The sequence below is a fragment of the Prionailurus bengalensis genome, chromosome D2, assembly GCF_016509475.1.
Source record: "Prionailurus bengalensis isolate Pbe53 chromosome D2, Fcat_Pben_1.1_paternal_pri, whole genome shotgun sequence".
In the NCBI taxonomy this organism is placed as follows: Eukaryota; Metazoa; Chordata; class Mammalia; order Carnivora; family Felidae; genus Prionailurus; species Prionailurus bengalensis.
In genome coordinates, this window is record NC_057351.1 from 19,568,925 (window position 1) to 19,577,502 (window position 8,578).

Below are 8,578 nucleotides of genomic sequence, written 5' to 3' on the forward strand. Positions count from 1 at the left end.
ACCCCCTTTGAGATGCATTATCCTCTTCTAAAACCGCTGACTTCTGGTGGGAGCTAGATGACGGCATAGGAGGAGGACCCTAGGCTTGGCTCATCCTCAAACACAGCTAGATAACTATCAAATAATGCTGAATATCTAAGATTGACCTGAGGACTGACAGAACAAACTGCACAACTAGACAGAAGAGGTCAGCCACAGGAAGGAAGTGGGAGAAGAAACAAATTGTAAGTGCTGCGGAGGGGAGGGAGCCCTGGTCGAGGAGAAAGGCAAGACAGAATGGAGTGCACAGGGATATGCATAAGGAGAACACCTCCCCAAAGCCAGTGGCTGGGAAAACGAGAGGCACTGATATTTTCATGAGTTTTTGCAACCACTGGGGTCAAAGACTGGAGTTTCAGACGTCAGCAGGTTTGGCTGGGATAGATCACTGAAGGTGTTGCCCTGCTCCAGGAGAGAAGGCATGCAAGCAACCTCAGGGCAGAGGGCATGATCTGAAGATCTCCTAAGGTGCGGGGGAAGAGAATGTTTGCTCTGCTTGGAGTGCATCTGTGAGAGGTAGCATTCACAGAGAAGCCTCTCCTGGGACCAAAGAATGAGGGGGGCACCATTTCCCTCCCCTGCCCCTCAGAATAGGTGCAGAGACCTGCTGAGGACCATTAAACCCAGATACTGGCTGTTTAGTCTGCTTTGTTCCAAATCCCATACCCCTGAACTTGAGTGCCACTGCCCTTGTTGGTCAAACCTGCATCAGTTGCAGCATGGTGAGACCCACCCCCAGAAGACTAGTGCAAGTATCCCTGCCCTTCAAGGACCCTAAAGTTTGGAGTTATAAAGTCACCAGGCTTGGCTGGGATAGAGCCCAAAGTGCACTGTTCTGCTTCAGGTGGGCAAGCAACCCAGAGACAGACAGCATGAAAACAATGATCTGAAAAATGCCTGGGATGCAGGAGGGGAAATTATTCACTCTTCTGGGAGTGCTTCCCTGAGAGCAAGAAGCATGGGCTCCCCTCTAGGGGACAAAGCAGCTGGCTGGTGCCATTTCCCTTCCCCACCCCTCAGCATCAACCAACTTCAATAAACAGCACAACACCAACACTGGTTGCCTAACTGGCTTACAGCAAGTCCTGCCCTGCTGTGCTCTGCTGATACTGCTTTTTTTCAGGCAAATGTGCCTAGGGACTAGAGCAGCAGGCCCCTTCTCCAGAAGAATAGAACAAACCATGCATGCACCTTGCCTACCACCATAGAGTTCTACAAGCTTCAGTTCTAGTGGAATTATCATCAGGTCTCATTTAACAAGGAGACCATAGTACCCCTAGTTAAAACTCATCATACTCTGGCCAAGGTCCAAAAATACCCACTCCCGGCAAGAAGAACCTCTGCATATGACTGACCTGAGGAACAGGCTGCCAAAACACATCAGCAGAGTGCACACAGCACACATCAGACATTCTCTGAAGCACCAGGCCCTGGACACTATATGACCCCTTCTTTATAAAGACATCATTCTCAGGAGCAAGAAACACAAAATGCCACAATGGAGGAATTCATCCCAAAAGAAAGAACAAGAAAATGTCAGGGCCAAGGATCTAAGTGAAACAGATATAAGTAATATGCCTGATGGAGAATTTAAAGCAACAATCATAAGAATACTTGCTGGGCTTGAGAAAAGCATGGAAAACATCAGAGAGACCCTTACTGCAGAGATAGAATTAAAACAGAAAAGAAAAATGCAATAGCTGAGATTCAAAACAGATGGACATAATAAATACAAGCATGGAAGAAGTGGAGGAATGAATAAGTAATATAGAAGATAGAATTATGAAAAATAATAAAGCTGAACAAAAGAGAGAAAGAAGAATGATGGATCACAAGAGTAGAGTAAGGGAACTCTGACTCCATCAAGCATAATAACATTTGTATCATAGGAGTCCCAGAACAAGACAGAAAAGGGGGGCAGAAGGTTTATTTGAAAAAATAATAGCAGAAAACTTCCCTAATTTGGGGGAGGAAACAGATATCCAAATCCAGGATGCACAGAGAACTCCCATCGTGATCAACAAAAGCAGGCCAACACCAAGACATATCATACTTAAATTTTCAAAATATAGTGATAAAGAAAAGATCCTAAAGCAGCAAGACAAAAGAAGTCCCTAACTTACAAGGAAGGACCCATAAGGCTAGGTGCAGATCTCTCCATAGAAACTAGGAAAGCCAGAAGTGAGTGGCATGATATATCCAACATGCTGAATGGGGGAAATCTATAGCCAAGAATACTCGATCCAGGAAGTCTATTATTCAGAATAGAAGGAGAGATAGTTTCCCAGAAAAACAAAAACTAAAGGAGTTCTTGACCACTAAACCAGTCCTACAAGAAATATTAAAGCGGACTAATTGAATGGGAAGGAAAGACCAAGAGTGACAAAGACTAGAAAAGAACAAAGAAAATCTCCAGAAACAACAAAACAACAAGTAATAAAATGGCACTAAATACACATCTACCAATAATTACTCAATGTAAATGGACTAAATGTTCAAATTAAAAGACAAGGGTATCATATTGGATAGAAAACAAGACCCATCTATATACTGCCTACAAGAGACACATTTTAGACCTAAAGACACCTGCAGATTGAAAGTGAGGGCATAGAGAAACACTTACCATTCAAGTGGATGTCAAAAGAAAGCCAGAGTAGTAATACTTACATCAGACAAACTAGATTTTAAAACAAAGACTATATAATAAGAGATGAAGAAGCGCACTATATCATAATAAAGGGGAATATCCAACAAGATTCTAACAATTGTAAATATTTATGCTACCAACTTGAGAGCATCCAAATATGTTAAATAATTAGTAACAAACATAAAGCAACTCATAGATAATAATACAATAATAGGAGACTTCAATAGCCATCTTACAACAATGATACATGATGTAAACAGAAAATCAACAAGGAAACAGGACTTTGAATGAGACACTCAACCAGATGGACTTAACAGATATATTCAGAACAATTCATCCTAAAACAGCATAATATACATTCTTTTCAAGTGCACATGGGATGTCCTCCAGAATAGATCACATACTAAGTCAAAAATCAGACTTCAACAAGGACAAAAAGATGGAGATGATACCATGCGTATTTTCTGACCACAATGTTATGAAAATTGAAGTCAACCACAAAAAAAATTGGAAAGACCACACATACATGGAGCTTAAACAACATGCTACTAAAGAATGAATGCTCTAGGAAATTAAAGAAGAAATAAAAAAAAATACATGGACACAAATGAAAATGAAAACACGATGGTCCTAAGGGTTGCAGCAAGGGGGTCATAAGAGGGAAGCATATAGCAATACAGTCCTACATCAATAAGCAAGAAAAATCTCAAATAACCTAAACTTACAACTAAAGAAGCTAGAAAAAAAGCACCAAATGAAGCCTAAAACCAGCAGAATAAGGGAAATAATAAAGATTAGAGCAGAAATAAATGATAACGAAACTACTTAAAAAAAAAAAAACAACAGAACAGATCAATGAAACCAGGAGCTGATTCTTTGAAAAAATAAAATTGATAACCTCCTAGCCAGACTTATCAAAAAGAAAAGATCACAAATGAGAGAGCAGAAACAACAACCAACACCACAGAGATCTGAACAATTATAAGAGAATATTATGAAAAATTATATGTCAACATATTGGGCAATGTAGAAGAAATGGATAAATTCCTAGAAACATATAAATTACAAAAACTGAAACAGGAAGAGATAGAAAATATGAACAGATCAATAACTAGCAAAGAAATTGAATCAGTAATCAAAAATCTCCCAACAAACAAAAGTCCAGGACCAGATGACCTCACAGGGGAATTCTTCCAAACATTTGAAGAAGAGTCAATGCTGGGGCATGTATCTGGCTCAGTCAGTGGAGCATGTGACTCTTGAATTTGAGGTTATGAGTTTGAGCCCCATGTTGGGTGTAGAGATTACTTAAAAATAAGATCTTTAAAAATAAATAAAATTAATTATAGCTAGCTAGCTAGATGATAGATAGATAGATAGATAGATAGATAGATAGATAGATAATAGATAGATAGGAGTTAATACCTATTCTTTCAAACTATTCCAGAAAGTAGACATGGAAGAAAAACTTCCAAAGTCATTCTAGAGGCCAACATTATACTGAGTCCAAAATCAGACAGAGACCCCACTAAAACAAAGATAATTATAGGCCAATATCCCTGATGAACACAGATGCAAAAATTCTAAACAAAATACTAGCAAATCAATCCAATAGTACATTAAAATAATCATTCACCATGATCAAGTGGGATTTATTCCTGGTTTGCGAGGGTGGTTCAATATTCACTAATCAATCAATGTGATATACCACATTAAGAAAAGAAAAGAACCATATGATCCTCTCAATGGATGCAGAAGTATTTGGCAAAGTACAACATCCATTCATGACAGAAATCCTCAAAAAAGTAGAGAAAAAGGGAACATACCTCAACATAATAAAGGTCACATATGAAAAACCCATCCTCAGTGGGGAAAAACAGAGCTCTTCCTCTATTGTCAGGAACAACACAGGGATGCCCACTCTTTATTTAACACAGTACTGGAAGTCTTAGCCTCAGCAATCAGACAACACAAAGAAAAGTCATCCAAATCAGCAAGGAAGAAGTCAAACTTTTACTATTTGCAGATGACATTTGCAGAAAATCCAAAGACTTCACAAAATAATTGCTAGAACTGATAAACGAATTCACTAAAGTCACAGGACACATTCAATATCCAGAAATCAGTTGCATTTCTATACACCAATAGCGAGCAGCAGGAGAAATCAAGAAATAAATCCCACTTACGACTGCACCAAAAACCTTAAGATACTTTGGAATAAACCTAGCCAAAGAGATAAAAGATCTGTATTCTGAAAACTATAAAATACTGATAAAAGGAATTGGAAATGACACAAAAAAGAAATGGGAAAATATTCTATGCTCACGGATTGGAAGAACAAATATTGTTAAAATGCCTATACTATCCAAAGCAATCTATACATCTAATGCAATCCCTATCAAAATACCACCAGCATTTTCTCAGAGTTAGAACAAACAATCCCAAAATTTATATGGAACCACAAAAGATCCCAAATAGCCAAAGCAATCTTGAAAAAAAAAAGCTGGAGGCTTCACAATTTTGGACTTCAAGTTATATTACAAAGCTGTAGTGATCAAGGAAGTATGGTATTGGCACATAAACAGACACATAGGTCAATGGAACAGAATAGAAAACCCAAAAATGAACCCATAACTTTATGGCCAACTCATCTTCAACAAAGCAGGAAAGATTATCCATGGACAAAAGACAGTCTCTTCAACAAATGGTGTTGAGAAAACTGGATGACGACATGCAAAAGAATGAAACTAGACCACTTTTTTACACCATACACAAAAATAAATTCAAAATGGATGAAAGACCTCAAGGTCTTTGGTGATCTATGAGCTTCATGAACTTGGAAATCCAAATATCCCCAGATTTAGAAATTTCTCAGCAATTATTTCTTTAAGCTTTCTTCCCCTTCTCCTTCTCTTCTCCTTTTGGAACTTCGATAATTTTCAGAATGTTTCTTCGTATGATATCCCATAGATTATGTAGGCTTTCTTCATTCTTTTCCATTGTTTTTATTGTGGTTGTTGTTCATCTAAATAACATCAAAGGTCTTGTCTTCTGACTCACAGGTTCTTTCTTCTGTTTGTTCATTATGATGTTGATGCTCTCCATAGCATTTTGCATTTCATTCATTGAATTCTTCAGTTCCAGAATTTGTTTTAGTCTTTTATGATTTTTATCTCTTTGTTAAACTGCTCATTTTTTTCATGTATTGTTTTCTGATTTTGTTGAATTGTCTTTGTGTGCGCATGTGTGTTTTGCGGGGGGGGGGGGGGGAGAGGGAGAGGCGGGCAGTGGTGGGGGGGGGGGGGAGAGAGAGAGAGAGAGAGAGAGAGAGAGAGAGAGAGAGAGAATCTTAAGCAGGCTCCATGCCCAGCATGGAGCCCAACTTGGGGCATGTTCTCACGACCATGAGATCGGGACCCGAGCTGAAATCAAGAATCGGACACTTAACTGACTGAGCCACCCAGGTGCCACCCCCCTTTTTTGTAGCTCATTCAGTTTCCTTAAAATAGCTATTTGAATTCTTTACCAAGTAAATTGCAGATCTCTATGTTTTGGGGATCATCAGTTCCTGGATGATTATTGTGATCCTTGGTGGCATTGTTTTCCTTGATTTTTTTAATGTTCCTCAAAGTTTTGCATTGCCACCTTCACATCTGACATAGTACCTCCTCTAGTCTTTACTAACTACCTTCAGGAGAGAAATAACTTCCATCAGCCCTGCTAGGGATTCTGAGGCTTTCTTAGATTATGGATATACCTGTTCCATGCTTCTTGCTCCCTCTTGTGGCAGAGTTCTTAAACTTATATGCCTTATCTTGATTCTGTAATGCACCAGGTTGAGTGATAGCTTCTGTTTTGTTTTCCCAAAGGTGGCGTTAAAGCTCAAGTTTGTGGTCTCTCTTTGGCCTGTAGATTCCACGTGGTTCTCCATGAGTGCTCACTAGCCATATGTCAAAGTTTGCTCTTACTGCTGTCATCAGAAGTGCACACAGGAAGTTGGACACAGGGCATAAATTTGTGTGTGTAGTGTGTGTGTGTGTTGCAACAAGGGCTGGGGGGTGCCCATGGCAGTTGAGAGGATCCATGGGTGAGGCATCCCCAAGAGCTGATGGGCTGGTTTCTTGATGGAGTCCACAACACCATTGGTAATACTCACATTCCTTTAATGCCCTCTGAGAATCCTATCTGACACTCCCTCAGCCTCTTCCTACTCCCCAGTCCTGAAGTTTATGATTCAGTGTTCTGGAATGAGCTCCTTTAACAGTGTTCTACACAGCTGGGGAAGTGGATTGCTCACTCACATACTGTCACTTTCCCTTGTTGGAGAAAGTGTGGGCTCAGATTTCTCTTGGCCTTATGCTGTGCTGTCTTAAGAAAGAGGTGATGACTCTGTTCCTCTTACCTTTTCCAATGTGTCAAAACTTTTTGTTTGTTTGCTTTTTTGCTGAAAGTTTTTTTCTGGAAACCTGGACTTCTACAATGACTCTTTTGGCCTTGATTGTCTAAGGCAGTGTTTTGCAGGGACTCCTAGACTGTGGCTTAGAGGGGCTGGAGTGGTTCACAGGCCACTGCAGTGTCCACAGCTGACACTAAGGTCAATATGCCTATTACCCATCACACAGGTGGGTGGAACTCCTCCCAAATCCCTTGGCAAATAGTGCTAGATTCCACAGCTCCCACCTAGGCACTTGTATTCATGGATGGATGTCAAATTGTTGGGGACACAGATGAGGGATGTCTTATTCAGCCATAATGCTGACATCACTCCACCCCCAGTGTGTATCTTTATAATTGCCCTTACCATGCTATATTATCAGTATCATTAACTGTGAAATACTTTGTGTTTTCCACTTTTTACTCCCTGGCACTTAGCACAATATCTAGCACATAAGATTTCAATTATTAATTGAATAAATAAATAAATAAATAAATAAATTAGGCAAAAGAAGATACTTGGAATTTTTAATGGCATATTTAAATGGGGAAGGCATTAATTAAGATAAGTGAAACCAAGCAAAGATAATAAAGTAGAAGTAGAAATAAGAGAAATAGTGGCCTTGGAGGTCTGTGTGCAATTAATGAGAGAAAAGATTAGGCGGAGAAGGCAGATCTACTGGATGTGAAACCTTGATTTGATAGCCTATAAAAAGTCAGTGTAAGTTTTTAGCCAGAAAACTTATGTAATAAGAGCATTTGTTTAGGGATATTTATTTACCACAGTATAGGATTTAAATTGGAACAGTCTGTCATACCAGAATCCTCAAAGTCATTCTTGGCTTGCTGGTTGTACTGAGAAATGCCTTTGGATTTTGAGTTGTAGCAGCATGCTAGTTCAGAATTTCAATCTCTTTCCTGGATTATAGCAATAATCTCCTCACTCCTCTTTTTTAAAGTTTCCTCATTCCCATCACCTTCTGTGCTCCTACCAAAGAGATTTATCTAAAAACAAGTTTAACCTACCTAAAAAGTTGTTTATCTTTTGCTAACAAACTCCTTAGCATATTACACACAGACCTTCACAACCTTTTGGATTTGTGTCATATAACTCCTTTCTACATACATACAGATTTTTAAAGTACACCATGCTCTCATGTATATCTGTGACTTGAAAATTACTGTTTCCTTTTTCTGAAATGCACCTCCACCCTTCCCGACTTGGAAAAAACAGTTCAAATGTCACCTGCTTTATGAAGCCATCCCCTCCTCCCCCAGGGAGATTTAAACAGATGGATAATGCCTTAGTCATCTTTGTATTTTTAAAAGTTATTGCAGTATTTTAAAAAATATTATAAAAGATTAATATTACTGTTATATTTTGGGAAAAAATGTAAATCAGTACAGATTTATATACAGTAAAAAGTGAGTACCATCTACACACTCATGCAATTCTCA